The sequence below is a fragment of the Rhynchophorus ferrugineus genome, unplaced genomic scaffold (assembly GCF_030347505.1).
Source record: "Rhynchophorus ferrugineus isolate W39M unplaced genomic scaffold, kcgeb_rfMv2 rfM3, whole genome shotgun sequence".
Classification (NCBI taxonomy): domain Eukaryota; kingdom Metazoa; phylum Arthropoda; class Insecta; order Coleoptera; family Curculionidae; genus Rhynchophorus; species Rhynchophorus ferrugineus.
Genome location: NW_027472582.1, coordinates 5,262,298 through 5,284,817, shown reverse-complemented (window position 1 = coordinate 5,284,817; position 22,520 = coordinate 5,262,298). Strand labels below are relative to the sequence as shown.

At 32.7% G+C, this 22,520-nt stretch overlaps 1 long non-coding RNA gene across 1 annotated transcript in view; it reads left to right on the top strand.

Annotated features, from left to right (window-relative positions):
• LOC143193761 (uncharacterized) overlaps positions 1 to 22,520 on the top strand; it is a 539,327-nt gene that overhangs the window by 261,629 nt on the left and 255,178 nt on the right. The window contains exon 2 of the long non-coding RNA XR_013005095.1: positions 17,470 to 17,516. This is a non-coding gene — a long non-coding RNA (uncharacterized LOC143193761). The remainder of the gene's footprint in view (positions 1 to 17,469; positions 17,517 to 22,520) is intronic.

Here is a 22,520-nt window from a genome sequence, read left to right as displayed (position 1 = left end):
TCAAAACCTCTTCATAACCGCATTTTTGTGTGATTATTTAGTTTCTATTAATCCAATAAAACATTGAACTCACGTCATACAAATTTATGATGTTAAGACATCGCAATATTGCCGCATATTTAGGTCCAAAATAGTTTTTTTAGTTAAAATAGACTTTGATATATAACAGCGTTCTAATGTAATAAAATAATGAAACAAAAATAACGTCATCAAATATAGTTTATTTTAACATCAAATGCATATATTATCGAGTGACTTAAGCTACATATAATAGTTTGTAGGGTCTAGCTGTTTTATTAAATTTACATTAAAACACTTTCGCTACTACGCATGGTATTACCTGAAGGCGTAAATCACCTCATTAACAATTTGATTTGTTGTTTCTTTTTTCCTTGTCATATCTTTCGAATATAACTTTATTTCTCCTTAGTTTCTTCTATTACTCCTGTGGGCGTTTTACTCATGTTATTTATCTGTGTTAATTATATTCGCATTGAATCAAAATCCCACAAAATAGTTTCTTTCATTCAATAACTATGCTGTTAATTTTCAATCTAACGCTAGTTCATAATTCTTTCTTTTGTCAATTTAAAATCAAGAGAAGGGTTTAACAATTTGAAACACCTCATTCTTTAACATGATATTTTACTTAATTACAGTCGTTTCCTTTCAATTTTTTGGATCTTTTCTATCAGTCCCGTATACTATGGTGCATTCTCCATAACAATAACTGATGGTTCATCCTAGTTCTTTAAGAGCTGATCTTCAAACTTGAGCAAAAACGTATGTTTCATTTCTCCATGGTATTCGCTCATGGCCTTTTCAGGAATAACTATACTCAACGAACAAAATCATTTCTGTTTCTAGTCCGAAGAACAATATATCCGCAATTAATTATTAAAAAATATTATGACTAAGAAAATATAATGAAATAGAATTCAAATATTAACTTTTATCATTGTCCATCAACTGTTATTGTCTTGATATAATTTTCTTTAGCATCTTTGAATTTGTATTCATTCAAAATCAATCCCTGGAAGCTCAGTTAGACCTCTCCGTGGGTCATCTTTACGCAATTCAAATAATATATATCCTAACAGTGCATGAAGGAATGATTTGTATGCCTCAAAAAACTACCTGCAAAAGTCTCAATACCTCTGAATTCTGAAAACTGATTTGAAAATGTTCCCCTACAAAATTCAATCGCTCCAAAAATTGCTGCCGAGAGATTCTGATCCACGAGTTGGGTACAGTACTGCAATCCTGAGGCTCTCTGGTGAAAATGAAGATTTTTCCTCTAAATTAGCCGTCTAATAAAACCCATTTTCTTCTCAATGGCCAGCTGAATAAAGAGAACAGTCGGTTTTGGAGAAGACAGAATCCTCAATTAATTCTTGAAACATCATTACGTCCACTAAAAACAACTGTATGGTATGGTATTCATGATGGAAACACCACAGGTTCCTATTTTTTTGAAAATGATCAAGGCGTTGCAGTTAATGTTCTGCTGAACGATCCCAAGACATGACTCGAAATTTTATTGTGACCGAAATGAAAGAGCAAGGACTAGAGGGCATATAGTTTCAGCAAGATGCGGCCACATCACACACAGCTCGTTCAACAATTCAATTATTAAATGACGTTTTTCCACGAAGACTAATTTTGCGAAGTAGCGATTTAACATGGCCCGCCAGATCTCCGGATTTAAGAGCACCAGGGTTTTTCAACAGTTTATGTGAATAAGCCCCAAACTATTCAACACCTTAAAGACAACACTCGTCATGTGATTTTGTGTTATATGTCCGGACGCATCAGACAGCATTGTGTTCCTTTTTAATTAGAATGAAATAACAACGAAAATATTGTCTGTTATTTAAACTAATTGACAAACTGCAATATTTTTTCAAATAATAAAATTGTGTAAAGTAACGTTTTCTTTGGAAAATTGTTAATATTTATTCAATCAAAAAAAAATCATGAGTGAGATGCGATGTCCATGAAGATAACAAAAGTGTGAAAGAAAAAAAAAACGGAGAATCTCCAAAATATTTTTGCTATAAGAAGCATTTTTAATAATTAAATCATACCAAATACGTAATATCAATTTTTTTACGCGTGGCACAAGTTTTCTGTATTTTTTATATTTTCTCCGGATGGTCGATATCCACCACAGCAAATTTTATTGTTATTAGATCGCTGAAAATTCAGGACCATATAATTGAAGTGTAACGAATGACACATTTTCTCAATAATTTATATTAATATCTTCTCACCAAAACCTAACATTGAATATATCTATTAACTAATACAAATTTTGAAGTAAATTGATACTTCAGTAAATGAAAAACCAAACAATTAATCGAGCCAAATGAAAGAAATGGCATCAAAAGATAACATGTCATTCTTTATGATAAAAATCAGAAAAGGGATAAAATATAGTGAAGCAGAACTTTTCATTTGTCGCTATTTTAACTCTTTCGTACCATCTGCACACACCGCACACGACAGGGATTTGTTTGAAAAACCGGCAGAAGCGCGTTGGCATTTTTTTTTGGAATTTCGAAACGCTGATTAAACAGTCAAAATGCTTTGCGCGTTTGGTTCGTCCGATTCGCCGATAAAAGTGGCTTTTCATTCCTTTAATTGCGATTGCATAGTTTATGGACTTTCGAATCGACTACTGTAGGCAAAAGGTAAAATGGCATAAAGGCTAGTTTTTATACTTCGGTCATTTGCTGTCATTTTAAATATTCGAACATTAAAGGGATTGGAAAGCAATTTCATTAAATCCAATGAGGCTTATAAAATGTTTTGCCAATATATACTCAATTCAAAACAGTAGTAACACATGTGTCAATATGTGTCTGTCTGAAGTTCTAAATTCGTTTTACAGTGAGACATATTATCCTTCTCATTTTAATCTATTTAAAAAGAGATAGAATGCTGTTAGAGAAGTTCGATCATGTAACTGAAAGAGTTTACAAGAGTTGTCCGTTTGTCAAACGTCAGCAAAATTCTTCAAAATAATATAATTACGGGTTATAAACCCGAAAAAGTTGTTTTAACGCTTTGTTTTAATAAATTGCAAATCGCCAGGGATTTTATTGAAAATATTCTCTGGGCGTTGCAGCTGTACTGAATATTAGTACGGGCACGGTCACTAAAATATCTCAAAAACAATATAACCTTAAATTCACCAAAAAAAAAACAGTGTTTATGCGAAACAGGTGACGAATCAAGATTAGCTTATTGTTAGTTGTATCAGAGATCAAATATACGAAATATAAAAACAGTAAGTAGTTTTTTCACGAAGTGGTTTAATGGAACTTTCAGAGATTGCTTTTAAAAGAATACAACTTTTAAAAACATAGAATAAAATCAAGTAAGAATTATCATATAAATTTATTTATTTAAATGAGACATAAATATTTCAGAATTGTACATTCGGTCGCTCATGGCAATATAATAATAAATGTAGTGTAAAGACAACAAAAGTTGATGGAAAAAGGTAAACGTTGGAATTACTATGAGTTAGGTTTTGTTAGTTATAACATTTATTAATAATTCATTGCAGACATATAGTTATCTATATATAGACATCTAAATCCAAGTGTGACTACCATAGAGAAATGAGCAATAACTTGTTTTTGCAGTACTTTTAAAAATCAGCCTTTAAAGAACTTGGAGGGACCATCGGTTCTTGTTATGTACAATGCACCATATCTACAATATATATAGTACACTGGTGGGAAAAATCCTAACAAATGCATCAACAAGGACTGCAATTAAGGAACGACTTAAAGTACATAAAATAAGTTTCGAGGAAATGATATTAAAGAATGAACTATTTCAAATTGTTACTCAGTAAATATATATGACATACTTCATTGTATTTTATGTAATTTACTTTTTTGGAAAAATGCCTGAGAAAAGATACATGGTAGATCAGATTACTGAACATTATGGCCACAGAGTAGTATGTCTTCCTGCCAATCACTGCATATTTAATCCAAATGAGTTGATATGGGGTATTGTAATAGACATTCAGGTCGAGAAGGATATTCAAACCAGAACGGTCTGGATTTATGGAAAGAGGCATTGTCGAAAATAACACCTTCGATTTGTGTGAGCTCGATCAGACATATTGAAAAAGAAATTGACAAATGGTATAATGTTGAGCAAATTTTTGAAAGAAAGATGTACACAGGTAGTAACAAGACAAACTAAACACCGAAAGAAACAATAACTAAGCGTAAAACATAAATGGTCTCTAATGAAAGTAAAATATATTACTCACATACACAATTATTAATTAGGTGGATTAGGGCTTCGGGGGATTCCACTATATAAAAAACGCGCCTAGAACCCTAGCTATACTAGTGTGGAAAAAATTTCAGTGTATATATAATAAAACAACTCTAACCTATAAATTATTGTGGCTGTATAATTAATTGTAGTTTTTTGAGTTCTTAGATAATATATGCATTAGATACACTATAATGTTAAAATAACTTATAATACATAACTTTTCCCTTTCATTATTTTATTTATATTAAAATTTAGTTACATGTCACTACCCAAATGTACTAAAACTCAGATTTGTTGCGTCAACATCGCGACATTTTGATAGGTCACCCGTGTCACTACTGTTCTGAATAGACTATAGTTTCTTTTCGGTGAATCCTAAATAAACATATATTGCTTTTCCATACTAGTATTCCACGCAGCTGTTATATAATAAAGATATTTGTAATAAAAACTACAGCAGCTTAGGGTTTAATAGTAGCAGTACCTCTCTAACCTATTTTAGTGGTTCGAACATGCCACCATTACCTAGATCCTGATCGAAGCTATAGACTACAGACATAATCTGTATCTTATTGACTATTTATTTCGCCTCGGAATTTTCGTCCAGAGCAATGACACATATTAAGCAGCTATTTGAAATACAACAGAATAAGCAAAGCGCCAAAACAACGTTTGCCGGCTTATAACCTCTTATTATCATTAATATTTTGAAGAATTTTGCAGACATTTGCAGGCTGATTTGGTTAAATCTACGAACGTATGAGAGAGCATTTTATCTCTTTTTAATTGGAATAAAATGAAAAGGAAAATATATATTGGTATTAAAACGAAATTACAAACTGGAATAAGCTATACATTATATATCTTGATGACGTGTATTCATTGCTACTTTGTAGAGACTACAGTGTGTTATTTGACTTTCTAAAAATATTACATTACATAAACATATCATTTTCTTGAAGATATGACAATATAATTATTTTATTACTCGCCAGAAATTCGCTTAATTGATATTTTAAATTTTACTCACAGTGATATATCGAACAAAAACGGTTTTGTACCAGAAAAATCTAACCCCTCGACTGTTGACAGAGCATATCTATATTAGCCGTGGAGGATATTGTTCTTTTTTTTACAGACGGTTTCTAATGACTGAAATCTCCGCCAGTAATCAATCAATCACTTTCAACTTGATTAAACTGCGGGCCGGTATATTGGCTCGGTGTACAAAAGGACTTTATTAAAGCCGTTTGCATAATCGATAGGTGTTTTGATCTCCGTATGGTGCATTGTTCGAGCGACATGACGTTTCAAAGGCGATCTACCAGTTAACTTTAGTGGCTAGAAATAGCTATTAGTTAATTGGAGTTTTCGCTGTGGTGCGAATTCTGTTCGGTTGGGATAGTTTTATTGATTTTAAATTATATTAAGGAATATTCAAGGTATATTAATTAATTTTGCGGAGTTAATAATATACAGTATTAGGTGCTTGCATGCATTTTGATCATTTCTTAACTTTAAAAAGGTATTTATTGCGAACATTGGTGGAATACATATTAATTTTCTTTGGGAACTATCGACTGTTACTGTCGTAACTTCGTAATTGTCTACTCTTTACTGTTAATAGGAATGTTCGCTTGTTGCTCGTGTGTATTGACTTGCTTATTTGTTCTAACACTCAATACTATTATTTGGAAGCAATTTGTTTACTTAAAACTTGTTTATTTCGATGTTAGATATATGTGGTGGATGTGAGGATGGACAGGATATTAGGTTAGATCAAGGTTATATAGGAGTGTTAAGGGAAAGAAATAATTGAGGAAAGGGAGAGAGAGAGAGAGAGAGAGAGTCATCATACCGGACTTTTTTACACAGAACCTTCGTAGTACTAATCATCTAGCGTCGTCAACTTTAGAATCTAGCGTGGATCTATTTGAGGTGGATAAAGTTTTGTAGCAATCGCTACAACTTGATGAAAGATCGATGTTCCATCCAATCCATGCTGTATCTATCCGAAGAAGTTGTAATCAGAAGGCTTTCTGTCTTGTGAGCACGTTGAATATGGCAGAAATTATAATTGAGGCTGCAAAAGCTGCATTACAGGGATGACTTTGCGTCTGATGAAGCTTACACTTTTTTGCAGCAATATGTCGTTAAATTTTCTCAATCGACTTTGGAATAGTATGAACAGGAACAATTTCGTTCGATATTAGCAGTTCGTAACTTCCTGGACATGAATGTTATGCTTCATTAATCATGTAGCTCGCTCTCCTGGACTAACCCATTCCCTCATGCGTCACAATGCGCTACAGCAGCATTTTCTTGCATAGCGAGCAATGAAACTGCAATGATAAGAAAACCGTTCGAATTGGCATTTTCAGTCAATTTGCCCGGTAGCCATTTTTCCTAGTTTTGAGTTAGGTTTTCGTCCAATAATTGTTGTAATTAAATTGTAATTTGAACGTTTTTAAAGTCGATTGAATTCGGCAGAAGTTATCTGCAATCAAAACAAGCCATAAAAATAAGGAATATCGAAAATAAAAGTATCGTAATTAACAGCAAATTTAGGTGATTTAAGAGGACTTTATATTCATACTTCGCATTTTCATTCTTCGGTGAAACTTTGCTATATCGTAATAATAACATTTGTAAAGATATTCTTATTTTCTAATAATATACATTAATGTATATATTTTCTGCTAACACCTCCATAGGTAGAGTTAATATTGAAGGCTTTACGGTAATTGAACACTACTTTTTTGCTAGAGGCAAAGGAGTTATAAATCAGTGCACGCCTCTGAAATAGTGACCATAGAGCCACACTATGTATTCGCATGATTCAAAGACTGTAAGCACTGCAATATCATTTTACTTGGGTATCTCAAAATCAATAATGATCAAATATGGAGGATAACAATTCAGACATGGAAGAAGTCTCTAGTAAAGAAAAATTGTTTTTAAACTCACTGTTTATTTATGAAGTCTTACCTTTAAGTGATTTTTCGTTTATTCATAATAATTTCTAAACCCACACATATATTCCTTAAGATATAATGATAACGTTATAGTATCCTGTGCTGCTTTTTCTATCTAGTATCCACGTACAAACATTATCCACCGGATTAGTTGGCGCAGTGCTTAAGGTATCCTCCTAGAGTTGCGATAAATAGGTTCGAATGCTGCAGGGTGAATAGTCGTATATTTATGCTTGGGATCGTCCATAAAGCAAGCGTGCCAATAATTAGGCTGGGCAAGAAAGACCAGATGTCTTCCGGAATAATTTCTAAGTTGGTTCAAGGTTGGTTCTATTCTAAGTTCAGTAGAAAATAGTTTTTAGTATCTAACAACAAATAACAAGCATAGTCAATAAGGCACAGTTATAATTTATATTATTTACGATATATATATATATATATATCGTCTGTCCCGTTTATATTTACAGACGATACTTTGACAATGTTTTTCCTTTGTTGCGAAACAGTAAAAGAGAATTTTGAAGCCTTAGATTTCGCCAGCGCTCCGTTGTTCCCCGTTGTTTTTATTTATTTTTTAGTATCCAATGTGACACCTACAAATGGCCTTCGTTGAAGTTATTTCCATGTATGTATGCAAATTGAAAAGTGTATACTTAACGGGGAAAAAAATCTTCGGCTACGTTTCCCATTCTTTTCGTCCAAAAATAAAAAAAATGTTTGCAATAGTTAGTTGCGGTACAGGTTATACCTACAACAAAAAAAAACTCTTTCCAGACGTGTGTCGCCATGTATCTTATTTGAAAGGGAAATTCGGGAATTTGAAGTTGGAAGAAATTAATTCTGAGTTGACAAGAAAGTGATATAAATCTATCTTTTAATATAATGCAGAGCGAAACTTTTTTATACAAAAAGTAAATTTAAGTCAATCTACTTCCTAGATATATCTCAGGCCTTTGATAAAGTATGGCATACGAGATTACAAAACAAGGCGGTGAACATATCGAATTACTCGCAATATATTCAGGAGTTCCGCAAGGTAGTATACTGGTTCCAGTACACTACTTGTAATTTCTGTACACAGTCGATCTACCTTCAACAAAAATAATCACTGTGGCAAAAAACGCAGACGATATGGCAGTCTTATCCTCCCATGAACATCTAGCTGTAGTATCAATTAACCTATAAACACACACAAGTCAAATACAAATGTGGCTAAAAAATGGCATATAAAAGTCAGTGAAACAAAATCCAGCCATATAAATTTTACGCTCTGTAGTATATCAACATTTGTCAGTTTCCGCAAGCAAAGGATGCTAAATATCTCAGTAGGCACCTAGAGCGACGCCTAACTTAAAAGAAACACATACTCGACAAACCGAAACGACTTGGAAATAAGCTCTACTAAATATAATGGCTTATCAGGCGCAAATCCAAGTTATCATTAGATAACAAGACGTTATTGTATAAATCTATACTGAAGCCTATTTGCTCATTTGGAATCCAACTATGGGGAACCGCTAGTAAAGCTAATATAATCATCACACAACGGTTCATAACAAAAACATGTTATGGTTTATTTCTCCATGGTAGTTGACCTTAGATTTGGAGGAAAACACTAATTCTGTAGCAGGAATAAAACCATTCTTATTCCCTACATGAATGTAATTAATTATTAATAAATATTATGATCAAGCAAACCCAATCAAATGCTATTGTAACTTTTTTGATGAATTTTTGATATCTGTACACTTTTTTGATACTGTTTTGACAAAAGTGCCCCAATGAACCATTTTGAAAAATCCAAGTTTCATCAAGATACACAAATTCAAATAATTTATCTTCCTTACATTTCGTCTGTTGTATGCCTTTAAAAATTGAATTATTTTTAAGTCAATGTCTGGAAGTTCCATTCGATCTCTTCAACGGTTATCTTTACACCATTTAAATCATATGCCCTGAAAGAGTGTATGAAGGGATGTCTTATATCACTCAAAAAGCTACATATTCATGACGCCATCATTGACATCATTGACGCCTTTTGTTTTTCAATATACCCTGTACATGTAATCTGAACGAGATATATTTTTAAAGCTAACCATACACACTAACAATCTGACAAGCTTATATCGCTTTCCCCTTAACATTTATCTGCAACGTGACTATTTTGACAAACTACGTCCTAATTAGAAATATGCCAGCATGTTGTTTCTACATTCCCGTTACGTAATAAATAGTATCCGCTCCCGTTACAGATATATACAATTTTAATCCACCCCTACGCTTATCACCTGCGTATAATCATGTAACACGTCTCAGGTTTATCAAGCGAGATAGTAAGACCCGTCCTTTTACCCTTGCCTCGTAAATACCATAACAACAGATTACAATTTAATTACATTAAGTATATATGCTCGTATTTATTTTAGGCACAATCCGATAATACTGCTCTATAAAAATGTTCTGATTTACATATAAGCTTGATTAAATCGTAGCCTGGAGGATACTTATTGATAATTAATTTTATACATAATCTATGTGATATCTAATTACATTTCTCTGCATATTTTTTTAAATGATTACATCTTACGTTCAATATTCTTGGTACAATCTTGATGTGGAACTTAGGTTGTAAAAGTTAAGCTAAAGTTCTTCTGTTATTCTGTAGCTGTACATCTTGTCGTTGATATAGTAAACTTATTTAATGATTTAAGGCTAAATCGTGAATCGTGAATAAATTCGTGTGGCAGCGATTGATTGCTAGTTGGTTTTATGTTCTTGTGCAACCCCATATTTACAATCCATAAGTTTGAATTGACTATATAGTGGACTGATAATCCAATACATTTATTTTATGACAATAATATATTCCGACCAAGTACTACAGTTTCTTGATTTGGAGCCTGATCTGCACTTCTGGCCAATATGATATTTCCAATTTAACTAACCATCAATATGGATGCTGAGGTATTTAGCTGATTCTTCTAGACGATTCTTTTATGGATCTTACAATATGTATTTTCTAACCTCTTGTGGATTTGTAGTCCTTATTGACTGATTTGTACATTTTCTATAGATTTAAGTGGAGATATATATTTTTTCATAATAACTATTTCGTCGGCAAATATTCCCAGTATTCTGTCTTCTGTTATTGGGATATCTACAGCGTAGAGCAGATACACTAATTATCCCAAGAGACTAAGTTGAATTATGTACTGGAAGATGAAGAAACTCGAACATAATGAATTGCCTGACTCATTCAACGATAATTCAATTCAAACTCCCAGATAGCTTAGTAATTGATCAATTTTCTTAGACACTTATATACAATAGGAAATATCCAAGAAAGGGAAAGCAGGATCAACAACGTGTAGTGAATTGAACTAAATTGTTATTTTCTGATATATCAAACACGTGTTCAGAATTACACCAGTTGTCAATACATTTATCTGTGCTTCTTATGGATTTCATACAAAATGAAGGCTTTTTATTGTAGTACAAAGCATCTTTCTATAAGTTCAAAAAGTTCTTTCTTCTATATCCGTCCTGAGATTATAATATTATGCATTATAATAACTTTTTGCTAAGAAAATTCGTAATTCTCTTTCTTAATTTCAATATTTTAAATCACAAATATCAACCAGATTTGCAATTTATCAAAACAAGCAAGTAAGGCAATTTAAAACAAATCGGTAAACTGATACTTTCAATGTCGCTATGACCTGAGTTCACTGTTATTTTGGAAGGAATATATATTATTTCGAAGGACAATTACATTGGAACAAAAAGTTGTTCTAGCTTATTCTAGAATTATTAAATCTCACTCTATGTGTCTATTAATCAGTTCGTGTGGCAGCTTGGGTTAGAGCCTATGCACTATATTTTTATCGTTTAAGTTTTTGTTAATTTGGTTGACTAAGGGACAAAAAAAAACTGACAGAAAATATTTGCTTTCTTATAGAACATTTGCAATGCTTTTTTTATTTTCAAAATGTTTATAACAATTTAGTGGGTCAGTCATATGAGTTTCCAAATGAAATATAACCTCAGTTTATATCACTACAATTAAGCGTGAACAAGAATAAAATATCACTATAAATCAATGAAACCCATCTGCCATAAAAATGTTTTGGCAAGGATTAATAATATTACTGTTTTAATAACATTCATTCCTAGACCACAAATAACAGTTATTTTTAACGAAATATCCTTTAATATTAACATATTTCGATAAATATTTCCAATATCCTATAAATTATTATTTAATTATGCATTGTTTATTAACAAATATGTTTAGTATTAAGAACCCTCGAATGCAGTTGGGTGTGGTATTTTAATAGTTAACTGAACGAGGTAAAATTAAAGTTATAACTGCTGCATCGCCATTAAGACTAAATATTTGTTAATTAATTTTAGTAATAGTGCTCTCAACTATTTAATGTTTTCCGGTGCAGAGCTAATATGGATACAATTCAAAATAAATAAAATAGCGTAAGCACTGAAAACGTAATTTGGGCTTTGTTGTCGATGAACGCTATTTGAAATTCGTCAATTATACACCTAGTATTTCAAGAACTCTATAATAAAAATTATAATTTAGATCATCGATTAATAGGTAGTTTTATAATGCTCTAAGAGAAAATGGCAAGAACATTTAAAATTAAATGTCTGGAATATTTTGGTTGGTTTTTTTTTTCGTTAATTACTTAACGTTAAGACAGTCATATACGTCAAATTTTAAAAGCACAGTGCTAGTAAACTTTTAGATTTTTAAGATAATTGAAGAAATTTAGCAAACAAATTGAATCGGTTTCTATTTTAAAATTGTTCTTTGATTCCCAAAAAGTTCATATTATAAAATAAATCACACGGAAACCAAAAGGTAATAACTTCCCTAAAGAAATCCTTGAACTAACATAAAAAAATGAAGAACCAAGATGAAATGACATTAGTTCATAACTCAGTCAGATAAAAATAAGCTAAATAATCTTGCATCACAACTGATGATTGAAATTAGGCAACCAAAAATTGACACCATGACCGACATTCCTAATTAGAAATAATGTTGAATTATAAAGATGTTTCTGTATATTTTATTGGTGTTAACTTCTAATTCATTACCAGTACTTATTCTGCAGAAACCTGGATATCGATCATTGTTTGATACTAAGGGCATATATATTTATAATAGGATCCAAATCAGATTATGACTGCTCTTTATATAGTTAAGCATCTACGACTTCTGAGCTTTCAACTCTAGTCCGATAACTACCATGAAATGCGCCACTTATAAAGAACCCCTTAAATACTGAAGAATGGGACTGGCTCCCAAAGAATATATAAGCATCATTGCCCAGCTGTTGATGAAGTCACACACACTTATATGATCCTCACCTCCAAAGGACGAAAATGTTTCATCGCAAAGATTTCAGATATAATTGATATACCTTCTATTATATAGGAGCCGGTATGTTTCTCATAGGATCCCTATCGTTAAAATATATTGAAAATTGGCGGCTTAAAATAAGCGGAATTTGAGTTCGTTAGTATTTATCCTTTATAGGAGTAGGCGCTGAAATACATCATAGGTCCCAAAATTAACTCTAGAGTCTGACCTCTATTTCCATTGTGGATATAGCTGAAGGTGGTGGTCCTTGAATTGTACAGTCTGGTTATATCTTGACGAAACAACATTATATTCGTCCTGATCCTCAGCCATAAAAGCATACCTGGGAATGAATTAGCTAATGACCTCGCCAAAGACGGTATAGCGGGTGGTCAACAAGTATTAAATATTATAAGGATCTTTACCCATCTATAGATGGTAGGGTAGATAGCCTAGTGCAACTTGAGTGGGACCTGCCGGAAGAGGCAAACAAGCTTTGTTCCACTATAAAGGACTTCTTTTCCCTTGCAACCTCTTTAAGAAATAGAGATTTACAGGTAAAATTAAACAGGCTACTGAATGACCACTGCCAATTCACACAATGCTTCCTCATGTAACGAATAGGGAGACCTCAGTGTCCCAACTGTGATTAACCAATATCAGTCTCCCATATTTTGGTGAAATGCACAAATTTATTTAATTGTTACAAGAATTCATGGCTTACGTGATTCACTGAAGGATGTGTTCTTGACTTAAAAACTGCCCAATATGTTTAATTTTTTTTAACTTATACATAGCCTTATTTTATAATAACTTTTATGTATACAAAATGTTATTAGTTATTTGTTTTTCGAGATATTTGTATTATCCAGATGTTTATTGAATAGATGAGGTTGTTGAGCGATGATAATTAACTTTATATTGGAATACGCAACCGTTGGATGTTATTTAGCATCGGCTGTCCTTAGAACAGTTCTTGGTTTGCGTTGATTGTCTCCCAAATGCTAAAGCACTGGTGACACTTTAAATAAATAATATCAATCAGTCAATCATCTAATCCATTTTAGGTTTCGTTAAGTAACAAAGCAGTAACCAAATATTGCAGGTAATAAAAACATTAATTTGTTCATTAGGATTTAAAATGAATACTGTAAAGAACATTAGCAGTTATGATATAGTTACAAGGCAAAGTAGCAAGCAGTATATTAATGAAGAAAAATTCAAGATGAGCTATCTGTAATGATGAGATTCCAAATTAGAATATAAAAGAGAGCTTGAAATAAATAAATTTACTGATAAAAATGTACTATGAGAGCTACTATCTTAAAGATCGGATAAATAAATAAAGAACGATGCAATTTTATTTAAAAGTGTGTAAATAAAATAATCTCTTATCAGATACGCCAGGTTTTTTATTCCATTTATTATTGTTCAATATATATTTTTGGTGTAAAATATGTATAATAGATAAAAAATTATATCAATATGCAAAATAAGTAATAAAATTATGATCACAAAATGAAAATTTAGTGTGTTTTAAATTATTTTGGACATACGTCATTGAAATTTGTAGCAACAAACCGTTGCAATGTTGTTGATCGAACTCTGAATTTTAGTTCAGTTTTGACATAAAACAAAATTCTAATCTAAATAAAATAATTGAACAAAAATGTTATCAAATATAATTTATTTTAACATTATAGTAGATCTAAAAATTACAGTTAATTATACAGCCACAATAGTTTATAGGTTAGAGTTTTAACCTCTTATCTGCATTGCTTTCAAGAATGTTGCATACGTCTGACAACCGGACAACTTTGATAGGCTCATTCGTTTATGTATACGAACTAATCAGACAATATTGTATCTCTTTTTAACTAGAATATAATGAGAAGAACGATATTGTCGGATTCTAAAACGAATTTAGGAGTTACAGCAGGCAATACATTAATTTGTACATAGATCTTGATGACGTAAGTACCAAAAAATTTTGAATGGACGATAACTACATTGTTTACCTAGATGGAAAACATAATTTGGTAAATTATAATATATATATATATATATATATATATATATATATATATATATATATATATATATATATATACATATATATATAAAGATGTTTAAAAATTAAAGTAATAAAATGTGTAACCGTATGACAGTTTGTTCTTTGAACCTTTTATAAATTATATAGCTTTCTACTTTATAGTATCATCCAACATGTTGATTCGAAACATAGCAAGCAAATAGCTAGCTTACGAAGAAGCTAAAAATATTAGAAATTTATGTAAACATATCTGCAAACGATTTAATGTCAAGCTCGCCGACCAAATAAGTCCATAAATCAGAAGTTTCTTACACTGCTCGATAGGCGACAGAAATCCGGGTATAATCCACAATCCCCATTGCGAGTTTAGGTGACCTTAAACTTTAAGGCCCCACATCAGATAATGAACGACGCCCTTTACAGCCACCCAGGTCAAGGCAACAACCGGCTAATCATCCGCTCGTGTGCCGTCCTATGGTATTCACAAATTCCAAATATCCTGGAATATCTTTATGAAACATTTACGTTAGAGTTATATTTGTTAAAATAGCTAGTTTAGTTTAATAATACAGCTAGTCATCGGCTTGTAGGCGAAATTGGACCACAATTTATTGAGTTAATCACCTTTATCTCATAATACAGTAAATCATTTTGAATTATAGGTTAATATCACTTATTTTGACAATATATTCAAAAGTATCTTTATTAAACAGCATTAAGAACAAATACTCACTAGTCTTTCTTAAATTACATTTAGTTTAATCTAATTCCCATTAAGTTTTATTAATCAACAATGCATTAATTTAAAATTACTACACCAACGGACATTGTAACAAAAGTATTATGGACAAGACTATTTTCAGAACTGTAACGACTTTAGAGCATCAAATATAAGTATATATGATTTTATTGACTTTTATGGTATAATTATGAACATGGAATATTACACGAGGGAAAAAATACAATTGAAGCAAAAAATTGGCTTAATGCCGAGTTTCCAGCTCAGTTCAATGCAGTGGACGCCTAAAAGAGGTTGTTACCGACGAAAACATTTAAAAAATCCAGAAAATGATTTTTAGTGACGGTAAATTGAAACTGAATGAAATAGTAGATGCTCTAAAGATACGAATATTTGGGTATGAGAAAGCTATGTGCAAAGTGGGTGCTGCACGAGCTCACTTTTAATCAAAAATAACGACGAGTTGATGATTCGGGGCAGTGTTTGAAAATAATCCAGCGTAATAAATCGGAGTTTCTGCATCCATATCTGACAATGAATGAAACATGGCTCCGTCATTTCACTCCGAAGTCCAATCGACAGACATCCGAGTGGACTGCACACGATGAACCCGCTCCAAAGCGTGGGAAGACGCAACGGTCGGCTAGCAAGGTTATGGCGTCTGTATTTTGGGATGCGCATGGAATAATTTTCATTGACTACCTTGCAAAAGGAAGGATTATCAACAGCGTCTAATAAGACCGAAAAATGGCCGCATTTGAAGAAAAAGAAAGTGCTGCTTCATCAAGACAATGCACCGTGTCAAAAATCCATGAATTGCTTCCTGATCCACCGTATTCTCCGGATCTAGCTCCCAGCGAATATTTCCTGTTTTCAAATCCAAAAGAGTGCTGACTGGGAAGAAATTTTCATCGAATGAAGATTTGATCGCCGAAACTGAGGCATATACGCGGTTACCACAAACGGTCTGGAACGTAATTTGTGTAGCACGGTTACGGGAAGGTTAACAACTGAATATACCTTTTGATAAAAGAAAGACTCAATAAGTTCTTATAACTACAATTAATGTTGCCACCACGTCCTCCTACTCTTGCGATAGCCGCGGGTTCGAATCTTGCTGGGGCATGGTCGTAAATTTATGTTTGTGATTGTTTAAAATTTGTGAATATTCTAGACAAGAGTGTAAAATCCGACAAAGAAAATGATCCCAGTCATGCCAGTAACCAGGCTGGTTAAAACCAGATGTCTTCTGGGATGATTTCTAAAGTTGGTCACTCGCCTGTCGGTAGGCTTAATGCTGAGGACCGTGGTTCGGAGCCCACGTTACACTTTAGGCCCAGTCCAGATAAACCTATAGTTGGTAAAAGGAGACTTTAAAATATGAAAAGAAATGTAGCCACCATAAATGTTTAATTGTTCTAACAATACCAGAGTAACCACAAGTAATACAAAATCGTAAACAACTCTACTTAAAATGAAATAAAATAATTCAAAAAATTTCTTAACTCACTCACCTTCTGTATTAGTATCAATAAGAAACGTATGGACTTGTCATTAGATTAAAAATTGCTCTGCCGGCAATATGAGGTTCAACGATACCAGATTTTTGAAACAACGTAAAATTACACGTCCTTTTACTTACAACAGAATAACAACAAATAATCTGTCGTAGTACAATTAATAGGAGCTAGCAGCGGGTCCAATGAAAATAAATTCAAAACATTTGGTTGCAAAAAATTCTGATGTCATTTCTAGTATATATAGTACCATTTAATTTAGATAATAATACAGAGGATATTTTACGTCTTGACTATGCCTATATGAGAAGTTTGGTTATAATTAAGCCACTTATCATTTCTAACAGTGGGGACGCATGCTCCAGCGCAGTATATTCAATCTACTGGACATATATAGATAAAAATAGTGAATTGTAGGAAACAATATATTCGTATATAAAACTTACTATTTCACTAATGAATGCTTACTAATGTACGTATTAATTGAATTACAGATTCCATTGTCAGTCTCCATCCCAGACGAGCTGCACTTGCATCAAAGGTAAGTTAATTTGTATCCGGAAACCCGAACGTTCAGTGGCGGCTGCAGCGCAATTCAAAGATAGTTCGAATGTTTAAACAGGATTAGCAGCTCCGCCAAATACCTGATACTCTTAACGTTACATCCATTCTAATTGTAGCGGAGCGGTCGAGAATATCCAGACCCCAATCCAAAGCCAACATTTATTCGTACATTAGCTGTTGAACTTTCCAGTTAATCCGGCTTTTTACTTGACCGTTCCTACTTAACTTTCCAGACAGGCCGGCCAGGGTTTCCAGCCGGAGATCCGATCCGAATCGGGAAAAGTTCTTTGACCTTCGACGCTGGCAGAGCTCTAATCTTCGAGGAGTTTCCATTCGGTGGTGGTGGTTTTCCTTTTTCATATTTAACCAGCGGGTTTCGTCGACGCGGGGAATTGATAATTGATTGTTGGGATTTCAGTCGATGTTAATGGTTAAAGGGTTGCATAATGTATTTTTCTATGGAAATCAAGTATTCGGTGTAAAATCGTTGAATTTGTTTCGTTTGTAGTAATCCTCCAATTAACCCATTTGCTTTTATACTAATTTTTACGGTAATTTCTGAAAATTAAAAATTACAAGTGATGGAGCAGACAGTAGACCATCTGTTTAATATAGAGGGGGGGGGGGTTAAAACTCCCGCTACCATTGAGGCAGTTTCCGCTGAGTGTAGATAGTTCTCTCTTGTAGATAGTTCATCTTTGCCCAATTTACGCATGATTTGCCTTCCATGGATTTCGTTTATCTACTGATTTCTACTTGGTTTGGAATAATTTAATTTAATATCACTCAAATGTACCCAAAAAGCCTAATAACCTTTAGAATAGAATCCTCTACAATGATGTATTATATCACCAGGATAATTTTTCTTAACTTTTTTTCTGTTCGTCAGATAAATTAAATAAAAACCTGATTCCTAAATTTTAAACATCTTGTAAACAGGGAGTACAGACGACTCTTGTAAATTCTAAAACATTTTTAATCTATGTTGCGAAGAGATTCTCGCATATTCGAGTACAGTTCTTTCGTAGATGTATATACATTTGGATAAAACGATATACCTTAATATATTCTTAATAATTTTTTACCTAACCTTACCATAACTCTTTGATAGTTTCTACAATACTGGCAATTATCTTTCTATCTATTATCTATTATATATCTATCTATAGTTTAATTTTGTTTTAAGACACTCATTTTGTCTTTTAATATCATTTAAAATGTAAAATTTAAGTATTTCTTTTCCAACTCAAAATTGTCTATCGGCATTTTGCGGTACAACATTGCCAGATTTTGATTTTGAAAATTACACGCCCTTGGTTGATTTACGTACAACAGAAATGACGAATATGTGTTGGAGCTGGTAGTACGTCAGCCAGGGCCTAAAATATTTCTTTATATATTTGGTGTCACCGATCTGACGGCTATTCGTGGTTGCTTGATTTGGGCGTATTTGGTTTTATTGGAATTAATTTATTTGTAGCGTATATTACATAAAATTTGTGACAAATTTCACGCCTCCGGATATCCCAGTTTCCCCTCAAAAGGGGCAACATTTTCCCAAACCTGTGACACAAATATCAAAAAATCTGATTTTAACAAACGTGCTTACACATATATATAAAATCAACAAATTAAAACACTGATTGTTTCAAACTACAGCTTATTTACCCGATTTAAGCCCGACTGATTTTTGCCTCTTATTATTTTCTGGATCCCTTGAACTGGACGGGAAGAGAGGTTAGTGATTTAAACAAAATTACCGTTTTCTTTCCGATGGTATCCTTTTCCTTAGCGGAAGCCTCATCTAAAGAGAAAAAAACCCGCACGCGGATTAATACGAAATACTTAACAAAAGTCCGGTCCAGACATAGGTCTCGGATCGGGTCAATTAATATAACGCCATCGAGGAAAAATCGGGATCTGACAAAATCAGCTGAAAAATACTGGCCCAAGTCAGCTCGGTTATTTTTCCTTTCTTTTTGCTTTGGCGATTTTTGCCAATATGTTGGGTGGCAAATTTATTATTTCTCGACGATATGTCTGGGGCTTCCGTCTCGCTCCGGATAGTAATAAAGGATCAGAGTCGGGTCGGCCGGATGGCGGACAGTTCGTTGTCTCTTGTTTAGTATATTAAAAATGTCGTGGGTTATTCTTATACATGGGGAGGATAAATAATATGCACATCTGACTAGCTGACCCGGCAAACGTTGTTTTACATTGTAAATAATTTCTAGAGAATTTCTAGTGCAGATAAAAAATAACTAACTTGTTGGAAGTGTGTAAGGATGAGGTATATGAGTGAAAAAGGCATGGAGCGCTGTGAACGATGAGGGAATATAAAAATAACAAAACACCAAAGATTAATTTTTTTAAGTTATTAAAATTTATTTTAAATAATAATTATTTATATCATTAATTTATTACATAATATTAATCCCTTAATGCTACAGCGTGAACAATATTTTTTGTTAGCCTGTCTTGAGCCAATACAAGCAAACTTGATGGTTTACCCACTCGAGAGCATGCGAGGTATAAATACCTGGAGAAAATCACGATGTGCTCAAATCTAAGCCACAAACAGACATTGTTTGGCCTTGAGATTTATCAATAGACATTGCAAATGCCAATCTAATCGTAAATTGAATAAGCTTAAATTGAATTGGCACATCTGTCGGTATAACTAGGTATTCGTGGTATTGATATATTTTCATCTCGAAACTTATTATTTAAAATGGTGGCTTCGATAACGTTTTTCATTAATTTTTTAAAGACTAATCGCGTACCGTTGCACAGCCGTGGCACAAAATAATTTATACTTACAACTCAATGGCCTTTGCTTGCGGGAAATCAAGAGTCTATTCTTATACGTATCTGAAAGTTTCCAACGAAATATTGTCTCACTCTTGTACTATAACATCCACTGCAGCGACCTTGATATATGTCGAATTTTACATGTTAGAATAGCGTTGTACAAAATACCCAGAAAAATTTTCCCAGACGTTGAACACGGGCATGGTGTCAACAGCGCCGAATAGTAAACGATAACGAATATCTGGCAACCTCGAGACTTTCATCTGGGATATTATTGAACGGTACTTTCGATCCTTTATTCACTCACCATCGTTCAGTTCAGACGGTGCCACCATCGACTGCCCAAGGCTCGTCTTCACGTAACACTGCTACCCTATTATCCACTGTATTTTCCATACTTTTATTTTCCTACGATTAAAGATCACATAATGTAAACTATAACTATTTTATTTTGTTTTACTTCCATTCACCGAGCCAACTAAATACCCTTAAAGTTCCAATGATGTTGGAGATAGTAATCTATTTCTTTCTTTCTGTCTAACTGTGTTATGTGAAGGAATTATTAGAAATACAATTATTTTAACATTAAAAGTGAAATTTGTAAAATATCACAAGTAATAAAAACACAAAATTTCAAAATTTACCACATTAAGCCAAACGTCAATCGAACACGTCGGGAAACAATGACATGATTTACAGTTTTGTAATCATCATATTCGCATTCAAAAGTTTGAACATTTTAGTGGGGTTCGATTATATTTATATATAAACCATTTCTGTTTACAACCTGAAGAACAATATATCTATAGTGAATTAACAACAAATGTTATGGTTAATAATCCATCAAGTTTTGTTGTATTAACACTATTTTTATTATTGTCTTGCAATGACTGACCATTGGGTATATTGGTCCCTTTCTGAAATATCCATGTCTCATCTAAATTCACAAATTTAAAAAATAAGCCTTCCTTGATTTTATTATAATCTTTTAAAAAAATTTTTTTTAAAGAATTTTCTGGTATATCCATTAGACCTCTGGTGGGTTATCTTTACACTATTTAAATCCTATATTACTCAACAGTGTCAGTAGTCAATATCTCTCAAAGTGCTGCATATCTCTAAGCTTTCTATGGATACATTATATTTCTATGGTTATCTTGAAAAACTGCTAACTGTTTTATATATTTCGTATTTATGGTCTTTAATAGAACTAGCATCAAGCTAATCTTGATTCATCACCCACTTAGTATGAAGCTGGTTTTCTGTTTTCGCTGAATCCAAGATTATATTTTTATTTTTTAAGGTTATTTCAATGACTGTGACCATACTAGTGTTCAGTACAGCTGCAACATGCTAATAAATATTTTCAATAAAAATCGCAGCAACTTAATATTTATCAATAAAAATGCCTACATCTCCAATGAATTTTATGGCAGTGGACCCCCTCCTTTATTTTGTACCTATCTCGAAATAACTGATCAATATTTTCCTGCCTGGTTTCCGTATTAGTAAAATGAATTTGCAAATTGCAGCAGGCAATACATGAAATATCTAGATGAGTTCACTGTTATTTTGAATAAACTATAGGTAATAACTTTAAATAGTACCCAATAATAACACAATCTTCAGTTAGGGCCGATAAGAATAGTATTATTAAAATCAAATATCCTATATTTGCTAAAAGAAATCAAATTTTTCTCGTTGGCCAACCAACTGAAAAATTTTATGATGATAATTTGAAGATATAGCTACTAAAATTTTCGTCTTCATATTTTTGTGACAGATACGGCGCATTCCCTAGAAACTTCCACAAAAATAGAATCAGCACCCTTCATAAAATTTATTCTGAGAGAACCAGAACATTATGAAAGTAAAATATTGGTTCTGATCTTGATATTGTTTCGAGTGGTTTTATTACAGAGCTGCTCTTTTCTTGATTAACTGTTAAGGGGTAGGTTTCATTTAAAATTCTTAAGGATATTAGAACTAAAAGATGCATCAGTACCAAACAGTTTTTGTCACGGTGCCTATTTTCTGAGGGAAGAATATAAAATAGAATTGTCATTTTTAGTGTATCAGGAAATCAGGTTGCGATTGGTCCTCTAAATCACTAACCTATTTTTTATATAACGCTAGCAGCATCATAGAAAACCGTCCATGTCTGTGACAT